We start from the raw sequence: 22,061 nt of genomic DNA on the forward strand, positions 1-22,061 counted from the left end.
CAAGTGCAAAGTAAGGCACTTAGGGAAAAAATAACTCTACTTATACATCTGCAGTGACGGTCTCTAGATAGCAACACTCAAGAAAGATCATGGGTAACTGAAATTGAGGTTTCTGAAAACATCACTTACTGCCCTGCAACAGTCAAAAGGCAAATTGGATAGTAGGAATTGCTAAATGAGAGAACACAATAAAACAGAACAGAAAATAGTGTTCCAGCACTGAGCTAATAACTTTAGAAAAGATATAGAACAGGTAACAGGGATGGTCAGAGTTTTGTAACAGTTTATTTTTCAGGAAAGACTAAATTAGACCTTTTCAACTTGGAAAGAAAACTACCTGAGGTGACTAGATGTAAGTGTATAAAGTCACCAATGGCATGGAGAAGGTAAACAGACCAAGGTTAATTTGTATTTCTCCGATACAAGAATTAGGGATAACAAATTGAATTATCCTACAATAGATTTAAACCATAAGGAAGAAATTTTCCACATGATGCATTAAATCATGGGACTTGTTGCCAAAACAGCAACTTGTTGTTGCACAAATGTGTTTAAATAAGACTTAGACAAAGTCATGCCATATAGGACCACTGTTAGGATGAAAAATCCACCTTCAACCTGTAGCTCAGGGACTCTTGAAACTATCAATTGCCAAAAACCAGAAGAGGGTATCAGGTGCAGATCACTGTATACTGCCCCTGTCCTTGTGCCCTTCCTTAAATATCTACATAAGCTGATATCTGAGGTGAGATACTGGGCTATAGAGACTTTTCATCTTATTCACAGGAGCATTTTTTATTTGAAGGAATGGGAAAATACATCCTGGATATGATTACACAGTGAGAGGCAAGGAATGTGTGTACTGGAACCATGTGAAAAACAAGGTCCCATTTCCTTCCGTGCACTACTTACAAGTTTGTTTGGGACTATTCTGCATTGATAGCAATTTTGTTTTGATCCTCATAAAAGGACGTCTGCAGCTCAGGAAGATTTAGTTATGATTTTTTTTAAAAGACGAGGTTGTTCTAGGGAGCTGACGTAATTCAAAGTGTCATCTATCATGAAAAAAATATTTTTTTGTGAAGATTTTGTTTGAGTTGTTGTTGTATTATGGTCTCAGTCACAGCACCTTTTCTTACACCAGAATATACAGTACTGAGCCCATCAAAACAAAAATCCCAGTCCAGTTCTGAAAGCAGCAACATGCCTGCTTACCTCTGAAGCCTCTCTCCAGCATGGCAGGAAGTCAGGGTGGCCATTCATTTCTATACACTTGAGTGTGTGTGTGCTTGCAGATTTGTGGTGCAGGAGAAAATCCAAGCCAGAGAGAGAGAGAGAGATAAAATTATTTTTCTTCTTATTTGCTTGTTTGCAGACTCTACCAGGGGCTCAGATGCACTAGCTCAGTTGGCACAGTGTCTGCATCTAGGCTGACTGTGGGGTCTAAAACATAAACAAAGTAGGCAGTTGTTGAAGGCAGCACGCAACTGGCAGCAACCAGATGCGGGCCTGACAGCAGGAGCAGACAAGCTCCTGGGGCAGCACAAATTCAATTTTGCTCAACTTGCTGCTGAGTCTCATGTTGCATTGCCTGGTTTGCAAAGACAGGGAGGCATTTTCCCACTGGAGCTAAAAACCACTGAGATGGGGATGTTTCTGCTGTCCCATTTTATCATACAGGTTTCATGACCACATTTGAGGACATATCTGACATAGAGACAAAGGTGAAAGACTTTGAGATTTCCCAGGAGTGAGACAAATACCCATCCTCAGCCCCATGAGCCTTCTGATACTGCAATGAAGTGTTTTTGGTAGGAAAACTTTGGTTGCTTTCTGTTCCAAACAGCTCAGCTTTGATAAATGCAGCAGGATTGATCTGTGCTGTGTGTCCCTTAACTGAGTTACCATGTATAATCCTCTCTGGAACAGAACATTTACATTCCACTGACCTAGTTGAAAAAATGCATTAATTTTAATTTATGCAAAATTCTCCCAATAGAAGAGTGAGAGGAGAGAGGCGATTTTTTATTTGCAGTCCTTGCCTGCTTGGAGCTAGAAGTGAAGGCCAGCTTTTTAATCAGGATTTTTTTAAAATGTTGAAGCATTTCAGTGGGTGTCTTGTTCATGTAAATCCAGATAGAGCTTTATTACCTCACATACATCTCATGGAGTCACAAATACAAAATGTACCATCAACCTGTCTCCTCTCCACTGCAGGGTGTCTCTCTGCCTCTGGAGAACCCTGTGCAATGGGGCACCAAGGATAGTTTAACACAAGAAAGAAAACAAAGCCTTCACCGAGACACCTCATTTCAACTGGCCCTGTTGCACATCTCTGTGAAGGCTGATCCCATATGGAGGGATTGGGGAACTTTATTGTTGAAGAGGGGTTTAGTGGTGCATATTCCTATATCAGCTGACCTGAAAAGCTGACCTGAAAAGCTAACCAGAGAGCATGGTTAGCCCACAGCCCAGCCCCAGTGCTGCAGTTCCATCAAAGGAAAAATGGCCAGTAACATTTGTGAGAGTTGGCTGTGTAGCCAAAAATTTGGCTGTAGGGTCACTTCATCTGTCTCCATGAGTCAAACACAACAGGTACATTTACAAAAGGAACTGAGTGGAGGGTGCTTTGCTATTGCTTCAGCATGGAAAAACAGAGGGAAAGATGCCTCATGTTAGAATTCCCTTTAGTGAGAATCATTTTGGGGTCTTGACTCAGCAATGTGGCTGCAGCCAGCCAGCCCCATTTCCACATGGGAGGCTGGCAGAGCAAGGAAGAGGTAGGAGCCATCATAATTGCTCAGCAAGCTCTTTGGCGGTTACCAAAATTGGTGCAGTCAGTGTGAAATAAAGCAAATTCAGGAGCTTTTCATACCAAAATGGCCTAGGAACAGGAGAGCACCACAGTGTCTAAGTCATCTTTTTCTTTACTCCTGCATAAAGGGTAAATTTGGGGCAGGTGAGCACAAGGTCTTTTCTCTATCCCTGGGGGCTCAAACCCAGCCTGTCTTATGCTGACAGCCCAGCTGTGGCTGAGGGGACTCCTCTTTCTGTGCCCAAAGCAGGAGCTCTGCGAGCCTGAGCAATGCCACAGCTGTCCACAGGAGCCTGTGTGTGACCTGAGGGGGCAACTCAGAAACCCACTGGTCTGAGGAGATGTTTGGATCCCAACTCTGTCATGAACCCTCATCCTATAGCGGAAACATGAAACGCAGCCTATGCTTATGCACTGTTGCTGCATAGTATTTTGTCTCATGCAGTCCTTGACAAGGTTACCATGCAAACATAGGAACCACAACTTGAGCAAATGAGAGGAAAAAAAATCCCAAACCATACAGTTATCTGCAACTGTGTAATTCTTAAATCTCCTTATCATGTAGTACCCTGCTGTTTACAGTCTTGCACCTTTCTTTGTTTCAAAATCATCTCTATAATAACTTCAAGAATGAGAAAAACTTCTCTTGTAGGTGCAAGTAAGCATCTGTGTTTACTGGAGATATCACAGGGATGAATTTTATTGCTAATGTGTAAGGGCAAGAGCCACCATGCTTCCAAGAGACTACTGCCCACCTGACATGATATTTTTTCTTGGTTGCTGGTATCTTTAGCTTACAGTAAAGCTCATTTCAGATGGAAAGTACTGTAGATGTTTCGCTCATTACCAATGGAAATGTGATGGTGTGTTCTCAGTAAGGCTCTGAATGTGCTTATCTCCAGCTGTTTAAGAACACATTCATGTTGCTGAAGAAGGGCAATCCCTACACTAAACTGCAGCTGCTCAGAGAGATATAGTATTGTAAAATGCAGACAGTGATTTGTGACAATAGAGAAATTTTCCTTTTTTTCCCCAGCCAAAAAGCAGTCATTTTACAATCTATCTTATGCAGCATGAGAAAGCTATTATGGAAAGTAACCTTTCCCTTTTTCCAAATGAATAGATACCAAGAACATCAGAGGTATAGTATCAGGCAGGTATAAATAATGAAAGGTGAGGAAAGCAGAAGGTATATTGTCCACAAAAAAAAGTACCCCATCAGCTCCCTGAACATATACAAAGATTTATTTGGTAATTAAACCAGCAGTATTAATTTCAAACATTACAATCCAATTGTCAGGTTTTCAAGCCTAGATAACTCACAAGCTGTCAAATCTCCTTCCAAACACATGTACACTCTTACAAACCTGTCTTTCTCTGCAGCTGGACTTCGGCAGAGTCTTAATTACTTCAAGAGAGAAAGATGCTTATGCAATGATACAACTTTTGCTAAAAATAAAGAAAACAGAAATCTATAAGTAATATCAATGAAACAATGCACATCTCTCTATACAATTTAAGGTTTGGAGAACTCTGGCAGAATGGAGGGAATTTTATCAGCCATTCTTCCAGGTATGGAAGTGTTGAGAAGAGACCAGACAGTAGCACTAGACCAGTTGTTCACTTGAGTAGCTTGGTAAAAGCAGTCTGCAGGTGGAGATATTTTTTCAGAATAATCTTTATCTTCCATGGAATTTGTCATGATATTCAGGAATTTGAATTACTCATAGTTTATAGGGATTTGCTATTATTAATCTAGTTTGTTTTAAGATTTCAAATGTCATTCTGTAATGTCACTCTAAGGACAAAGCAGACCAAAGCTTTCTGACAGAGAAGATCATTCCACAGTTTTGAACACACCTGGTGTTTTGTGCCATCACATCCAGACGCTTACTAAGAAAAGCAGCACATAATCATGAGCGTCCCACCTCTGTGGTCAGGTAGGATTTGTTCAAATAGGGGTGACCCACTGTGCTATACCCTGGACCAGACCCTGTTCTCTGTGCAGGGTCTTTACCAGTGCAAGGAACTTGGCGGACCAAACTGGAGATGTTGCTAAATCTGTTTTGAGGGAAGGAGTGATCTATCAAGAGTTTGGCAAGGCTTATTGTATGAGCTGAATTGGCCTGATGTGATCCTACAACATCTAGGAACAAAAGTATCCCTGAACATGTGGGAATTTTGCCACCTTCAGGACAGGCTTGGTTGCATACCAGAAGGGCTTCTGGCATGGTAGCCTCACTGGCTTGATGCAGATGCATTAGTCTCTTCCTTCTTGCTATTACATTAGTTCATATTTGTGCAACCATACTGGTCAGAAACTCCTTGAAACTAAAATAAAGCTTTTATATTTTTTCTTTCTAAGAATTAATCATTAATTATCCATTCATGATTTCCTGGACCATTTAGGTAACCCACGTTTCAGCTAATGGGTTAATTCATTTTATGTCAGTTCAGCTGTGTCACATTGTATCATGTTTTTTGATTGGGTGAACGAAACCTTTAAAATGGGATGTAGCAAGTAATGAATACCCTGTTCATACAGTAGAGTAATTCTTCGTTTTGTGTGTGACTGACTATGCAAACAAGATTACATCCAGGCCAGTGCAGCCAGCCACCACAGGGTGAATGCAGCAAGCCAGCTGCACAGGGAGTAAGTGGAGTTTGAAAATGTCATGGCAGACCTGGTCCAAATGCTGTGAATGAAACATCCCCTTTTCACAAAGTTTTTGTAAGAAAAAAATTAACTGGCCCTACAAAACAATCAGTGCTATCATCTGTTTGTTTGCTTGTTTGTTTTTGTTTAACAGTGGCTTTTTAAAACCTTTAAAGCGTATTGTTACCACTGGACTGAGTCTAATTTTGTTATCTGAATACACTTCCCAGGAATAGCTGTTACAAAAAAAAGGAGTAAATATAAAGAAAACCACAGTAAAACAATTTTAAAGTGAACAAAGTGAACAACTGAAAATTGAACTAATTCAGAAGAGTTTCTTTCTAAAATTGTTTTTGTATTTTAATGCACAAGCGTGCCCATCAAGCATGCCCACTCAGCATTATTTCTGCAACTGTAGTACACAGAAACCTCAACATGAGAGGGCTTCATTGTCCTTTGCTTTACTCTTCTGTACAGGCTGAGCTTCAGTCATGAAAATCTATTGCTCCAACAATTTCAGAGGGGGGGGGAGAGGATTTTCTAGAAATATCTGTGAAGGTAACTACTGTACGGATCAGAAACATGGATGAATCCAGCAGCATTCAGAGGTTTTCACAAATATTTACAAACCCTGTTTGCAGTGTGCAGGCAGCACTAATCACCAGTACAAAAGACATATCAGCGTAGTGTTTAGCAACTGTGGTGAGCACTAAGAGTGTGAATGCTTGTTGGCTCTGGAGAGATTGCTTGGTAGTGGGAATATTGATTTGCAGACAGAAGATTTAGATAATCCATTTTCAGGAAGGCTTGTAGAAAAAAATAAATTCTGATTGCTGTGTATTTGACACAAAAGAAGGCTGCACTTTGTTTAGTTACATCTGCATTTTACACATCAGAACCTGAATAGATTTCCCTTAAAAACTGCCTTTTACCAGACTTCACACTGTTCTACTACAGGCAGATAGAAGCAAGACAAAGGGGTGTAGAAATTAGTTCTATCAGTGCAACTAAAATAGTTGGAAAAAACAAGTAAACTTTTGAATACAGAAATCATTCTTTAGGTCTGAAACAGGCACCAAGCTTCAAACTCAGTTTAAATTTGTTATGGTAACTGAAACAATGGTTCTGACTGATTACGTACAAAGGCTGGTTGGTACTCATGGAACAGGTGAACGGAGCAAGAGGAGACGCGATGAAGTCCTGCAGCCCAGAAAGAAACATCTAACACTGGAGCAGCTTTCAGAGTCACAGATCATACCGAGTTGGAAGGGACCCACAAGAATCATTGAGTCCAACCCTTAGCCCTGCACAGAACCATCCTCAAGAATCACACTATGTGCCTGAGAGTATCATCTAAATGCTTTTTGAACTCTGCAGGCTTGGTGCTGTCACCACCTGACAGGCTGGGGAGCATGTTCCAGTGCCCAACCACCCTCTGGGTGAAGAACTTTTTTCTAATATCCAACCTAAACCTCGCCTGACACAACTTCAGGCCATTCCCTTGGGTCCTGTCACCAGTCACCACAGAGAAGAGATCAGTGCCTGCCTCCCATCTTCCATTGCAATGAGGTGTCACCTCAGTCTCCTCTTCTGCAGGCAGAACAGACCAAGTGACCTCAGCCATTCCTCACACAGCTTCCCCTCAAGACCCTTCACCATCTTCATTGCCCTCCTTTGGACACTCTCCAATAGCTTAATGTCTTTCTTATATTGTGGCACCCAGAACTGCCCCAATATTCAAGATGAGGCCACACCAGTGCAGAGCAGAGTGGGACAATCCCCTCCCTCGACCAGCTGGAGATGCTTTGCCTGATGCCCCCCCAGGACACGGTTGGCCCTCCTGGCTGCCAGGGCACTGCTGACTCATATTCAACTTGCCATCAACCAGGACCCCCAGGTCCCTTTCCACAGCACTGCTTTCCAACATCTCATTCCCCAGTCTGTCCGTACATCCAGGGTTGCCCCATCTCAGGTGCAGAATCCAGCACTTCCCCTTGTTGAACTTCAAATGCTTGATGATTGCCCAGTCCTGTAATTTGTCGAGGTCTCTCTGCAGGGCCTCCCTGCCTTGGAGGGAGTCAACAGCTCCTCCGAGTTTTGTGTCATCTGCAGACTTGCTTAGTGTCCCTTCCAGTCCTGCGTTGAAGTAATTTATGAAGATGTTGAAGAGCACAGGGCCTAAGAAGGAGTCCTGCAGAACCCCACTAGTGACAGGTCACCAGTCTGATGTTTCCCCATTCACTGTTACCCTCTGTGCTCCACCCATGAGCCAATTGCTCACCCACTTCATGATGTGTTTATCCAGAAGGATCCTGTGAGAGACAGTATCAAAAGCTTTACTGAAATCCAAAAAGATTGCATCAACTGCTTTCCCTTCTTTAGCACAAAACTGATGTCTTTGCTGAGCTGGTAATACCTAGTCTTCAGCAGAGAGATTTTTTGGGTAGGTTGGCTAACCTGTTGAGTACACCTTATCTGCTGATGTGACAAGGAAAATGGAACGGATCCTTCACAGTGTTATATCAAGCAGATTATATTAAGTGCAACTGGTCAATGAAATACATCCAAGCTGACATGTCTCTGAAATGCTGAGACGTTTATTCAAAACAAGATTGTGAAGCAGAATGAAGGACCAGTGGGAATATATGTGGCTCATATTGATTCAGTTAGGAGCTAAAACACAACAAGCTTCCAGTGAGTTCATCTGTCTGTCTCTGTTCCAGGCCCTTCAGTGCTTCTGTCCATTAGTGAGTCTCTTTTAGCTTAGGGTGAGTTGTTAAAAGATCTTGGACTGCTCTGGATCAGGGCTTCAGGTTCCTCCTCCTCATCCTCCTCTGCTCTTCTGCACCAGGACTCCTTTCTCTATCATTCCTTCTCTTTGTATTTTCCTCTGTCATAGATTCATATCATTTCTATCATCATCTTGCTAACAGTTCTTATTTAGAAGTAAAGTAGGATCTCTCACCCGTATGTTTATCTTGCTAATGGAAATTATCTGAATAGAAAATGAACACAAGCAGCACTCATTTACCATGAAAGAGCAAGCTGGAAAGTGTCAGAGAGATGCAATGAATGAACTCCTCTTGCTAATGGCTAGCTGGCCTTGTTATTAATATAGTTATAATAATGTTAAGCTTCTTTATTAAGTCAGCAGACTGGGGCTATTGGTTACACTTCATTTCTATGAAACAGGCCCATTTTTCAATTACATTGTAATTCATGGTGCCTTTAAATGCCTGGAAAATGCAAAAAGTTCGAGAACATCTCCAAAGTTTAACTAAAACAAAAAACTCTGTACAGAAAGACCACATCCACTGGCTTGTGATTTACTTCTTCCCTGTTCCCAGATGAAGAGAAGAAAGTGATTACGCCCATGCTGATTTGGAACCAAAGTTTGTGACAGATAAAACTGAAAGTAAGCGAAGATTATCCTGAGGACATAACTGAAATTGTCTTCTTGAAACCCTCTGCCAGAGACCTCCAAATGCTGAGTTACCTGGTTGTGCTTAGCAGTCACATACTGGTGTGCAGCTGCAATTTCAGAGAGCCTGGCAGCATGAGGGGACACGTGTTAGAGCACCTTTATCTCTTCCTCATGCCTCTGTGTCCCGATGTAAGCGCTGGGTCCATTTTCAGTCCCTACCTATTGCTGGGGCATAGACATGGTACAGTCCATCCTGGGGCTGTAGGCCACCCAGGGGAGCACTAGGATCCTCATGTCTCTCAAGTTTCTGGTTGTGTGGGGAAATAGCATTACCCTAAGGATGCTCTTGGACAGTGATGAAAGCAAAATGCTGTTTGCCTCTGGATCACTATAGACACTGTATATATCTGAGCTCTCAGCCTTGCCCAGGTCTCAGCAGCACTATTGCCCTGTCCTGCTGTTCACACTGATGTGAGGGCTGGCTCTCAGTTACAGCTTGTCTCATGATGCCTGTTCAGGAGGGAAGCAGAGTCTTTTTCCTTTTTGATGTCCTTGTTTTCATCTGTTCCATTTAGTGGTGTTTTGAGGTCTAGCAGGTAGGAGTCCCAGGGGATTCTGTATTCTGGTTAGAAATCCTTTTCAAAGGAGACAGTTAATGGTTGCTGAGGAGGGTGAAGCATGACCGTGGAGGGAATGGTTGACTCCCAACTTCATCAGGGAAGACAAATGTAATAGTGGTTGGAAGGAGGAGAGCAGAAAACAGCTATCTTTTCTTTAATTCTCTTTTTCTGGGTCTCCTGAGTCCCATCTCAGTTGCACAACTAGGCATTATCTTTAAGCTTACCCCTATCTTTCCAAGACAGTCAAGTCCTTTCTAAAGCTAAAGCTATGGTTACACCCTCACAACACAGGAGGAAGAGACTGAACTTTGAGAAACGATTGGAAAAACTGCAAATATAAACTTGAAGTTGATCCAGTTACCACCGTTTGGGAGACCCAAGTGGTAGGTTTTTGTAAACCCTTGGCTGCTGATGAAAGGCGGTTCAATTGCTCTCTGACTCTTTCTCATTCTATTTGTATTGTTCCAGTGTGACAGCTCAGCTTTTGCCAGCATGGCAGCAGTGATTTACTGTTCACATTATGGATAGGGACAGGACCTGAGGTACGTCCATTATTCCCCCATCTCTTGGTCTTTCAGCTCCAGTGATTTCCACTGCACTGTGACATGAGCACACCTTTGCCTGGTGTCCAGCTCAGCACAACTTACGGTAAGGGTCCTGGTGCCAGGCAGTGGGGGCTGTTGGTCAGCTAGTCATCTCCTTTTGTTTGGGCGTGTAGGGGTGTCTATGATAACACTGAGCATCTCTGATATTCTCAGGGCAAAGCACTGGCTGCAGAAAACAGCCAGCGACATTTCACCTCCCTGATTAGGATGAAGCAGCCTTTTGAATTTGAGAGTGACTGATATTCATGACCTTTTCCTCTCAGAAGTGAAGAACTGTCTTTAAAACATGCTCCGCCTGTGTCTGGGGATGTGCAGTCAGCTGAGCTGCCCTTGAAGACGGAACTTGAAAGGACTTCACTTCCCAGGGTCTTGGTCCTATGAAGGGAGGGGAATAGGGGGTTTGCTTATTGAGGGTAAGAAAATGCACATGAGCGATCAGGGGTAGGCAGCTGCACTTTCTATCTTGCTCAGCTGTGACCAACACCGAGGCATCCTGTGCCTCAGGCTGGTGATGGCAGTAGGGCTGGCTGGAGGAGGCATGCCAGAGCCTGAGTGCAGGTTCCACCACAGGACACAGGGCAGGACCTGCCCCAGTGCCAACTAGGTGATGATAGTGTGTAGCTTATCCTCCCGGTGTATCTTGTGCTGCCATTTTGTGGTGGGAAAAGTTTCACCCACTAAGAGAGTTTGAGAGTTAAAGCTGCCAACAACTTGTCCCACTAATGGACTTGAAACCCTTAGAGCTGCCAGGAGGTTTGGAAAACTGAAACCACATTCTGCAGATTCACCAAACTGTTGCAGTTTGTCATGCATGAGGAGGAACCCCTGCACATTGTGCCAGAGATGAAAAGGCTTCCTTAGAAGGGATGAAAAATTAGTTTAAGATATGAGTTATCTCCATGCACAGACTTATAAAGACAGATGTACAGCTGAGCAAGGGGGTTGAGGTGTTTTAATCACAGCTACAGGGCTCTTTCCTAATTTCCTACATATCTTAAGACAAACTAGGGGTCTGATGCCAGTTCCTTGCAGGAAGTAGCAATACCAGGATTGTAGCTTGCAGCCTTATCAAAATTATAGCAAGATACAATTCTGTATTAAATGATTGAAAAAATAAAAAACCACCCCAAGAAATAGAACCAAGGAGTCATAGAAGATGATCATAGCACTCTTATGATCACAGTGAACCTTTTAAGCTTTGAAATTTTGAGACTATAAAAATGATATTATTTTCTATGCAATACAAAAATGTCTACTCATTGCTAAAAAATATTGTTTTCATTATTGCTACTACTGTCTATGCCAAGGCAGAGTTTGTTTCCTCTCTACATAGTGGAAGGGAAGTCCTGAGAATTGCAGACCTGCAGCTGAGAGTCAAATTACACTGAAGATATTTTTACAGCTTTTGGCTTCTTTTAGTGGACCTCCTTTTGCATGGATACTCTTTTCAAGCTGGAGCTTTGTGGATGTAAGTAGGCACAGGAAAAAAAACCCAGGAAACTTTCTCAAGTATATGCATTAGCAACTAGTCCTGAGGCTCATCTGAAGCTGTTGTACCTACTTAGGCGGTGTTTGAAGAGCTTTCAGATCATAATGAATTCATGCACCCTACTTAATTTAAATACACGGAGGCGCCATTTTTCAGTGCATAATCCTGAACTCTCCTGTTTCATTTTGCACAGGAAGGTACTTGGGATCAGTCTGACCTCATGCACACTGCCATTATGAGAGAATAAAAACTATTTCAATGGATGCAATGTTTGGGGCAGTGAGCAGCATCCAAGGGATTAATCCAGGACCCCTGGTGCCCAGCCAGGCTGGCAAGGGGGAGAGCACAGCTGAGGGGCAGTGTGTGGCTGTGCCTGTGAGCCCCCCACCTCAGTCTGTGCCAAAACTCCCAGAGGGTCCCAGCCCTGAGGCAGGGCAGGGGGCTTGAGCTGCATCTCTCACTCTGTTCATCCATCTATCAACCTTATGCAAACAGAGGAAGGGATGACAGACTGATTACTGCAGATAATACAGACAATACAGGTAAAATAAGAGCTTTTCAGACGTTGGGGGAGAGGGGAGGACTTTTGCAAGCACGGAGGAGGGTGTGTGTATTGATAGGCACATCAGTTGCTGCAATTCCCAGGAAAGAGTGGCTTCTACTTCCAACAGTCTTTCCATCTGCATACTTTTTAATGTAAATAAGTCTTTCAGCTCCATCACCTCCTTATCCCAGTGGTGGACTTGGACATGTCCCCATACAGCTTTTGGACACAGAAGCTTACTGTGGCTTACATGGCAAGAAAACTGTCCCTGCCTATGCAGAGCAGCCTTACACGAAGGCCACAAGTTACACATGTTATACACATATCTTTAGTTAATACAAGGGCATCTCCACAAATGTGTAGTGTGATGTGTGCTACACAGAGCTCTCTGTGACAAAAAACTTGTCTCCTCCATGACAGCCTATAAAGGTGCATGGAGTTTCTTGTAATGCTAGTGGCAGGGGCTTGGTTTGGCACAAGAAGCTCTGACCACTAGTTATATGACCTTAGAGATTTTCCCTCTTCCCTTTCCATCTGAACCTGGCCCAATCCAGGCCTCTCCCCAGTAGGGAAAGTACTGAAGAATGGGAAGAAAACAAGGGAGAAGAGATGCCAGGTCCAGAGGAGTTACAGATGGCCATGGTGTATCGCAGAAATCTGTCTGCAGATGAACCCTGGACTGGCCTAACACTGTTACCATCATTGGCAGCAAGTGGTGGAAGTTGATGGCACCTAATCCACCCTTGGCCCCAGATACCAAGCTCTCTACCTCCAAAACGCTTCTGATGCTCAAAGTGCACCTCACCAGACCTTACTGCTGTGAAAACTGCAGTTACTTCAGACTCACTATTGCCTTTTCACACCTGCCATGGCTGCTCTAATATGCCAGCACACTTCAGCCCATGGCCACCCTCCTCTCCAGGACCCTGTCTACAGTGTACTAGCCCTTCTCCTTCCTCAGCCAGGCTTGCCAATCGCTGGTCTGGGGTCATGAGTGCAGTTCTGGAGTACTTCAGCAAAGGGAAAAGGGGAAAAGCCTGCTGCAGGCTGTGCCATAGGTACCTGAGCAGGTCCAGCAGGCACCTCACTAGCTTTTTGTGTCTCTTTCTGTGCAGCAGCTAATCCACAATCCAGATAAAGTAGTTGTGGGTGATGGAGAGCTGACAGGACCACCCTCTGTGCCGTGGGGATCATGGACAGTGAACTGTCTGGAAGAGGTGGCTCTAGAGAGGTGCCGTGGGGATCGTGGACGGTGAACTATCTGGAAGAGGTGGCTCTAGAGAGGTGCCAGCAGGCCCCATGCACACTGCTGTCAGTGAGAGTGCTTCCGATCATGCACTGCCTGTGGCTGATTTGCAAGAGTACGCGCAATGGATGCAGTCTTGCACATGAATCACAGAATATGCCTTCCTGTGTAATTTTATCAGCCGTAAATTGTGAGTCACAACCAGGTGTGCCAAGTATTGAGTTCTGCGTGAGCCCACAGACAGAGTCCACACCTGGAAGATCCAGACTTTGGAGCATTTTGAACAGAATCGTTTTGCCATGTTGCCCATAGCTTGGTTTTTTACCTTAGGCAACAAGCTTGAAGAGGTCATCTAAAGCACAGTAGATCTCCTTCCCTACATGTGCCCTATTACTCTTGTTTTGAACTAGCGGCATCCAAGCCTTCCCAGTGTCTTTCAACGTCCTTTTTGCCATCTCCAGGATGAAGGATGAGAAGCAGGAAGAGCTATTTTTCCATACATAAAAAAAAAAAATTAAGTAAAAATTAAGTTAAAAAGTACAAAAAGTAAAACATGCATCTCAGGCCCAAGTAGACCGAAGTCACTATGTACTTCAGGGGACAGATCCAGATGAAGCCTCACCCATGCAGATGAGGCTGACAGCTGCCCTGTGATGTGAAGGGGGAAGAAGGCCACTGTCTCCTGAGACAGTGATACTAGGAGCTGGCAAAGCAGCAGCAAAAATAGCTTCCACAGGAGTCTGCAAGGTGGCAAGTTTGCCCTAGCAGACTAGTTAAAGCCACCTTGGGTACCCTTACATGACAGGGCAGACATGCCAAGATCCTTCGGATCCTTTTGAAATTGTACTGACCTCAGCTTGCCCCTTAATCCATGCTCTGGTTGCCTCCTGTCTAAAGAAGAAAGTCCTTTGGCAATCCCCCTGCTCCGCTCACTGACACTGCCCCTTACCAGTAATTAAATAATAATGGACTAATGGAATATGTCATGATGGTAAGTGCTCAAAAGATTTATCTTTGTGTCTTCATTTAAGGCATTTTAGCATCACCCAGCAGTTTCCAGTCATCATGATAATTTATTTGAGTGATTTATATGGAAAAACAAGACATTCCACAATACCTCTAAGACAGCTCCTGGAGCGTGGCTTGTTGCTGGCTAACACTGCCTCTGGGAGCAGAGGTACTCATTTACACCGTGTACTTCTCATCTCCGCAGGAGGGTGATTACCCCTGACAACACCACCCCTTGCCAGGGATTTTAAGCATTTCTGTTTGAACAAATATGAAGCTGCATGGAATAATTTAAAAAGCACAGAGCATGGGAACAACATGGGAAAGGATTATTTCAACAGTGCTCAATGCTGCAAAATGAAATGAAAAGGAAAAAAAACCAAACCAACAAACTCAAAGAATAGATCCTAAGTAAAACCAAAATGTATTTAGGGACTCCAGAACAAAAACTGAGGGGAGAGGGGGCCTGATTAATCTGTGGGAATAATCAGACGCTAGACACTACCACGTTAAAGCTCTCGGAAGCACTGACTGAGAGCAGCTGCAGAAAGTACATTTTTGTCCATAAAAGAGCAGTGAACCATTCTGCAGAAACATACAACCAATTTACAGGCTCACCATTGCCTCTAGAACTGCCTGGTCTATCCATTTGCAGTGAAATATTGCCAGTTAAACAATACTGCAGTGTACTAAAAGTTGACTTATTGCATTTCTGAAACCCTTCAGTGATCCGTGCCATCCTTTCCTCCCTGGACTCAGTGATGTCCCTGCATGTTACATTCATTTGCAGAGCATCAGTGGCCTGGCCGCTGGCACACAAGTCATGGAGCCAGGAGGCAGAAGGGAGCATTCCAGCTCGCTTTGCAGTCAGAGACAGACAGCAAGGCTGGAGGAGACATATTTCCAAATATTAAGTATCTCTAAGACTAAAGAGCAAGTTATTTTCTCCCAAGGACCATGACACCTGTTAAGCAGTACAGAGGGATCGGCATGTTGAGTCAATCAGCAGATAGAATGTCTCACCACAAGCTGCACCCAAGCAGGGGGTCTCCAGGCGGAGGACAGAGAGCACAAGTCTGAGGGAGAGACTGTCCTTGTTCTCCTGCGCTCTGCTGGTGTAATGAGACTACCAAAGCTTTCCTGTTACAACCTGAGCAAACCCTGCTGGTGCTGCCTAGGGAGTAATGTGCCCTGAAACTGCTGCGAGTGTTTGCCATGTGTCTCCCTCCTTGTCCCTGCATCCTCAACCCTATTTCTCCATCTCTGAGATAGCTGGGGTAATACCTGTTTCCCAAGGCCACTGCCGATGTGAACAAAGTTAAATAGCCTTTTGTCCGACTGGGAACCTTGTCTCTGAAGCACCTGCAGTTCAGGAATTTGTTATTGTTACACTCTGCAACAAATTCCACCAGTGAAGGCTTTCTCAAAAGCAATAGATTTTTAATAGACTCCTTAGCTCTGATGAAGTGATGTTTTTTGATAAATAATAAAATACCCAACTCAGAAATAGCTATTAATTATTCAGTGGAATAGCAACTACAACTTCAGATGCTTCATGTCCCAAACCAATGGGGAGGATGGATAAGGGGAACAAAATAAAAATAAGCAAAAAACCCAAACAAAAAAGCCCCCAACAACACAACAAAATAATCTCACACAAAACTCCCTTACCAATTTGTTTCACTCTTTGCTCCACAGTTTACTGAACCTGTGGGCTCACAATACTGCTTCAGCTCCCTGGGAGCAGAGCTATGTATTTACCTATCTTACACCCCAAGGAAGTGAATATGCTGTTATCAGGTAAATTAAATTAGTTTGGTAACCAGGCCAAGCCAGTGTAGGTCCCTGGTGATTAAAGAAGATATGTCAAAACACATCAGTTGCAGTCCAGCCTATATTACTCATATTAGCTTTTGCAAGAAAGGAAAGCTCTGAACAAACTCTAAATTCCCTTGAAGGGACTCTGGGACTGCAGTCAGGCTGCAGTGTTACTTGAGACGAGCCGGCAAAAGACCATCAAACACACAAGATGAAGTACTAAGATAGCAAAACGAGCTGACTTTTCAGGATCACTCTCCCCAAGTGCACCCCACAGGCATGAACAAGCAAGAAACCTCCAGACCCTATGTCTAGTTAAGCCCATGTCATTTAAAGAAGTTAGGATTTTCATGCCATTTATCAATCTATGGTAGTGATAGGTGATACCTGCCACCAGGCATTGATGCTTTCCTTATTGACCTTTCCTGCATGAGTTATTACTCTAGAAATAAGGGAGGATGAGCATGATGAAGTAAAGTGATTTGTACTAATGATCACAGTTATTATGGAAAGAAGCAACAAATGAAAACAACCCATTGGGTTCCCAGGCTCAGTGAGCACATGAGTCTTTGCTCTCTGTTGCTGTCCTCTTTTCCTAAGCAAAGGAAGGGGAGGGTGGTTGAGATAAGAAGACCCACATTCCATTTTTTTCATAAGTTCTTTCTAATAAGAGAGGCCTATCCAGGAAAGTAAACTTTATCCCTGATTATTGCTAAAAAGAAATGTTTAGGAGTATATATTTGTTTTAAGAAATGTTTTGTTGTTCCCTAGTGCACGGAGAGGGCTCTGCGTGTGCGTGTGTTTCTCTTTGTGTACAAGGCTCCCATGCAAGCCATGGAGGAAGCCTCCTAGTTTGGTCAGAGACAACAGATAAAACTGTACCCAGGCTCCTATGGCATGGTTGCTGCAGCAGCAGCCACCCAGCCACAGCAGGATCTTTGATCTCCTCCAGCTTTCTCCTACCCCCAATATATTCTTTGGAGATGTTTTCATTAAATGCTTGAGAACAACATTTGTGCCAGCTTTCCAGTCTTCATATGCATCAGTCATTCCTCTTGAGACAGAAGGGGACTTTTGCTACTGACTTAGGGCTTTGTACTTACAGGTTTTTATAAGCCAGTGGTAGGAATATTAAAACCAGCTGTATTTTTAGCACATGGAAAAAAAATGTTGAGGTGTATTATTGAAAGCCAATAATAAAGGAAACATAGGTTGTAAACAAATACTTGGGGGGGGGGAGAAGAAAATAATCCCCAACACCACTGTCTGTACTTCCTTTTCTCACCCAAGGAAATCCACAAACCAGCTTAGTGACCACTCTTTCTTTCTCTCTTGAGTCTGATTCTCCTCTCATTTACACAGTTGTAAATCCAGAATAGTCACTTTGAAGTCAGAGGAGTTTGAGAAGTTCTAAACACATGTAATAGGAGAAGAATCGGTTTATCTATAAACAGACACTCCCCAGCTGACCAGATCATGATCCTGTTGATTTAGGGTATTTCTCAGTTAGTTCAACAAGAGCAGGAGAAGCCACTTCATTCAGTGAATTTACACTTGCAGACAGATCTACTAAATCCATGGAAGTTATGTCAGTCTCTGATGTCAGAAGACTGGGGGTTTGATTTTGTGCATACTGGCATAGCTCAGCAAAAATATGATAAGTAGGAGAAGTCCAACTTAGATCCATTATTTACAATGAAAAATACCTGCATTATTTTTCATCAAAACACTCATTGTTTGTTAATAGCCTGAATTGAGCAAATCACTAGCAATAAAATATCATTAAGCCTCTAGATGAAAGTTTGATAGCTGATAGGCAGTTTTGAATATTAATTGATGCAAATAAAAGGTAAAGAATACCTAAGGACAGCTCTGACTGTGGACCAAGATGAAGTCAATAGATAGGTGTCAAATGGGTACTAAGCAGGAAAAGCAATAGGCCTTGCTATTAGCAGAGCATTTTGATTCACATGCTGTAATAAAATGACATTGTTAAGAGGATGGACAAAAACCTGGAGTTCCGGAAAAAAATATCTTTGGTAACAGAAGGTCTTGTTGATTCCTATAGCAATCAGATTCCCCAGTAAAATCTAGCATCTTACCCTTGTGGGGATTTTAAGAAACACAAATGCTTTTTTATGTTTTAAAACAGAATTATCTTTTGTCTTTGAAGAGTAATAGCTGATCACTGGTTCTTCAGTGATCTCTTGGAATATGGGTTCTAAAGAAGGTGCAGAAGTTATACTAAAACCACGATTTATAGAGCTGAAAGTGCTAAGGGTTGTTCTTCTGTTTGCACACATGGCAGTAACTGACTTTATTTTCCTTTAACACACCACAGACTACAAGATATAGCACTTTTCTCCCACCATGCTTTCTCCTGAGCATAGATAATACTGGAAATGATGGCTCCTAAAAACTATTAAGGGGCCTAAATACTGTGGAGTATGGTATTTGCTTTGACGAAATCAGGCAGAAAGTCAGGACTGAAGCAAGCCAACATGACCAGCTGAGATGGGATGGTCCTGCTGGTGGACTCTGGACTGACACAACCACTGAAGGAAAGCCCAGCTAGGAGGCATGTGATAAATTCATACCCACAAAAGCATTATAAGATAACACCAGCACTGCTGTGTTTTCCAGTTTGGAAGGAAACCATATAACCACAGATTTGATTGAGCTTCTGCTGGGAAGTCAGTGTAATCATCACCTTGAAAAACAGGTCTGTTGTCTGTCACATAGACACAAATTGCTTATGACACTTTGGGTTGTTCAATTATTCTTACTTCTAACAAGATTAAAAAGAAGTTTTTCAGGGTGCTTTTTATCACTTCCCTTTGCAGCACTAGTGAGGATGCTTGGCTTTAGCAGGTCTTTTGATTCCCTAAGTTGAGGAAGTTATCATTTCCAAATAGCTGGGCCTCTGGCTTTTTGTATCACATGTTGCTCTACAGGAACCTTTGGGAGCTGGCCACAGGCAGGTCAACATGAGAAAATGTGGCAGAAATCTGCAGGATGTCATTGGCTTCAGCTCTTCTATCAGCACATATTGCACAAAGCAGAACTTGCCCTTAATATTCTTTTGTTGTTCTAACATCAAAGGGCTAAATTATGCCCACTAATATGTGTAAGAGGCTTTTCAGTTATCTTTCTGATGCAAATTATATCATTTTGCATTATCCACTGATTATCTGTGGTTTGAAAAGTACCGCAGATGTTGAGCAAAGCCTATATGTCAGTTCTCTCCTCTGAGAACAGCATCCAAGTAAGAAAAATTGAAACAGCCCTGTAGGAATTCTAGTTTAACTGTAGCTCAAGGGTGAAATCAGTTTGGGCTTTAAAAAATTTGTCAGGTATTTGATGAAACTGTGATTAAAGGACTGGGTTTGCCCAGCTCAGCACCTGGATGTATACCAAGTCATCTCCAGCACATACATCCTCTCCCCTTGCTAGATACCTATATTTAGGATGCTGTTACATTTAACAGGCGCTCCAGGTCCATTAGACAACAGCCCAGTGTGAGATCTGCCCTTGGCTCTCACTGCACAACATGGAATAAGTTGTATTTGATTGTGGCAACATGCCGACAATACCAAGGTTAATGAATTAAAGATGTAAAACAAAGAATGCTTAAAGAAGTCCAATTATGAGTGATTGTTTTACTAGGTGGTATTTAGGATTCAGAATAATGATTACAAAATAAATCCTCTACTCGCCTCTGACTGGGCTCTTGTAGAGGTGCACAGCATTTCAAAAAACAGTTGAGTTGAGAAAAAGCAAATACAACAAAAAGCAAGGCAACATCAGCCAAATGTGGTATTACTTCCTGGTTTTAAGGAGCAGTGATAGGAAAGTATGGGGGAAAAAAGGAACTATATCATGACTCCGCCTTGTGAGTGTTATTATCATAATGTGGATAGATCACCTTTCTGTTTTTGCTTGTGTTAAATCTCAGTAACCTAGCTCATTTGCAAGTGCAAGCTTTTGTATGTCTGTAACATAGCCTGTGACTGTAGTCAACAGTTATTAATTTAATGGTAGTTTCTGGACCATATCTTATTATCTAGTCAGATATATTGAATTATGACAGAAGACTTCTCCAGAAGTCCACTGAGGGCACTCACAGAACATTGCCAGATGATCCAACATCCAAGACAAGGAGGAGTGAGAGGAGCCTTATCACCTACTCCCATCTATGCCTCTGAAGGTCTGAAGCTCTATCGAACTCACCCAGTCCTTAACTTGTGGAAGTTAGGGAAGATGTGATTCTATTAGACTCTCCTTTTTCCTCCTATGCTGAACACCCTACAAGGTTGCAACAGGACCACAGACAGGCCTTGACCACACATTGAAGGGCACAGTATGAAAGGCAGCTGCCAGAGTTGGAAGAATCAATGTCAGCTCTTTCTCTTTGCCAAAAAGACTATTGATTCTCTATACTTACTCCTGTAACTTGGCTGACAGGTTCGTAGGACAACAAGAATCTCAGCTAAGAACAGTGCTGCTTCAGCCAGTTGTTCTTAATAACACTGCCAAGAAAAGATTTATAGACAGGAACACGACGAGAGACTTTTTTTTTTTTAATGTAAGAACATATTTCAGGAATTTGCTTGGGTACCAGTTTTCTCATATTCTTTTCCACAAAGCTGCAAGAGTACAGTCTCTCTGGAGTGCTTGATGAGTAAGACGTGATATATGAAGTGGAGTAAGAGGATGTACATAAAGCTAGTCTATGTGTTCCCTCACACAGGAGCAGCTGTACAATAGCATGGGTTCTTAAACCATGACCTTCTAGACTCACAACTAACCCATTCCCTCTTGAAGTTAATTAGAATTAACTTCAGATCTTGGTGATCTGTATGCAGATTATATGTTTACCACAGTCAAGGTCTGGCCCTCCATATGTCCTCTTTTCCTAAGGCCGTCCACTTGTTTGGCTGTTCCTGCCATGTGCATATATTCTTCTTCAAAAATAATAACCAGATCTTTACACGACTTTTCTGCTTTATCAGACATCTATATCCTGACCTGTTGTTTGAGAAACACTACAAAATCTGGCACAGTGCACTGGCAAATAAAGGCAATACAATAAAAATAGTGGTGATTGGTGGGATGTTACTGCTATGGTAGAATATATGTCAGAAGAGGGAATACGCTATGCTGACTATAGGATAGCTCTGATTTACTGTACTTTCAAACCATAACTCAAATACCCTGTGTTTTTCAGAATGTCTGTAACTTTTTTTCTCTCATCTTAATGCAGTCCCTTCTATCCATTATCTTTATGTACCCTATCCTGTCCAGAGAATATCTGGTGGAAATACCAGCACAGAGCACCTTGCAGGCTGGCAACTTGGGCTTTGCAAAGCTTTTATGGGAGCTATAAGGAAGACAACCAGCAAAAATAGATTGATATCTGAGATAGTGTCTACACATGCTTGTTATGTGATTGACTGTGACAATGCCAGATGATGGAAATAGATATTTCTCAAGCTTTACTCATCAAAAAGAAGCAGACAGAAGCACGAGCTTCTTTCATATGTTTTCTTTTTGTAAATCATGTTTCAGTAAAACACATGAGTAAAGTCCTATTTAATTTGAACTTTAAGTCTTAGCTATTTGTTGAACAGCATCAGGCAGGTAATGTCTGGGGGACTTCTGAGGACTTGAAGCCTCTCACTTTGGTCTTCCAGCTTATTTCATATCGGAACAAAAAGCCAGCATCCTTGAAAACAAAAAATCTTGTAAAAACATTACCCCTCTTGGATTCTGGCAATACACTGAATGGGAGTGAGCTTTGAACTCTGAGACTACAAGGTTAGGTTTAGTGCCCAGG

General features: G+C 42.7%; 1 long non-coding RNA gene across 4 annotated transcripts in view; it reads left to right on the forward strand.

The window, feature by feature from the left end:
- The window catches only part of LOC108496831, a 40,385-nt gene that overhangs the window by 2,820 nt on the left and 15,504 nt on the right, over nt 1–22,061 (forward strand). Inside the window, exon 4 of one of the 4 annotated variants that reach the window (XR_001874605.1) lies at nt 20,293–20,787. The exons of 2 other annotated variants lie outside the window; for them this stretch is intronic. This is a non-coding gene — a long non-coding RNA (uncharacterized LOC108496831). Of the gene's footprint in view, nt 1–1,680; nt 1,783–20,292; nt 20,788–22,061 lie in introns of those variants that run through there. One more of the 4 variants, XR_001874602.1, reaches the window with a different exon arrangement.

The sequence above is a fragment of the Lepidothrix coronata genome, unplaced genomic scaffold (genome assembly GCF_001604755.1).
Source record: "Lepidothrix coronata isolate B3197 unplaced genomic scaffold, Lepidothrix_coronata-1.0 Scaffold43, whole genome shotgun sequence".
Lineage (NCBI taxonomy): Eukaryota > Metazoa > Chordata > Aves > Passeriformes > Pipridae > Lepidothrix > Lepidothrix coronata.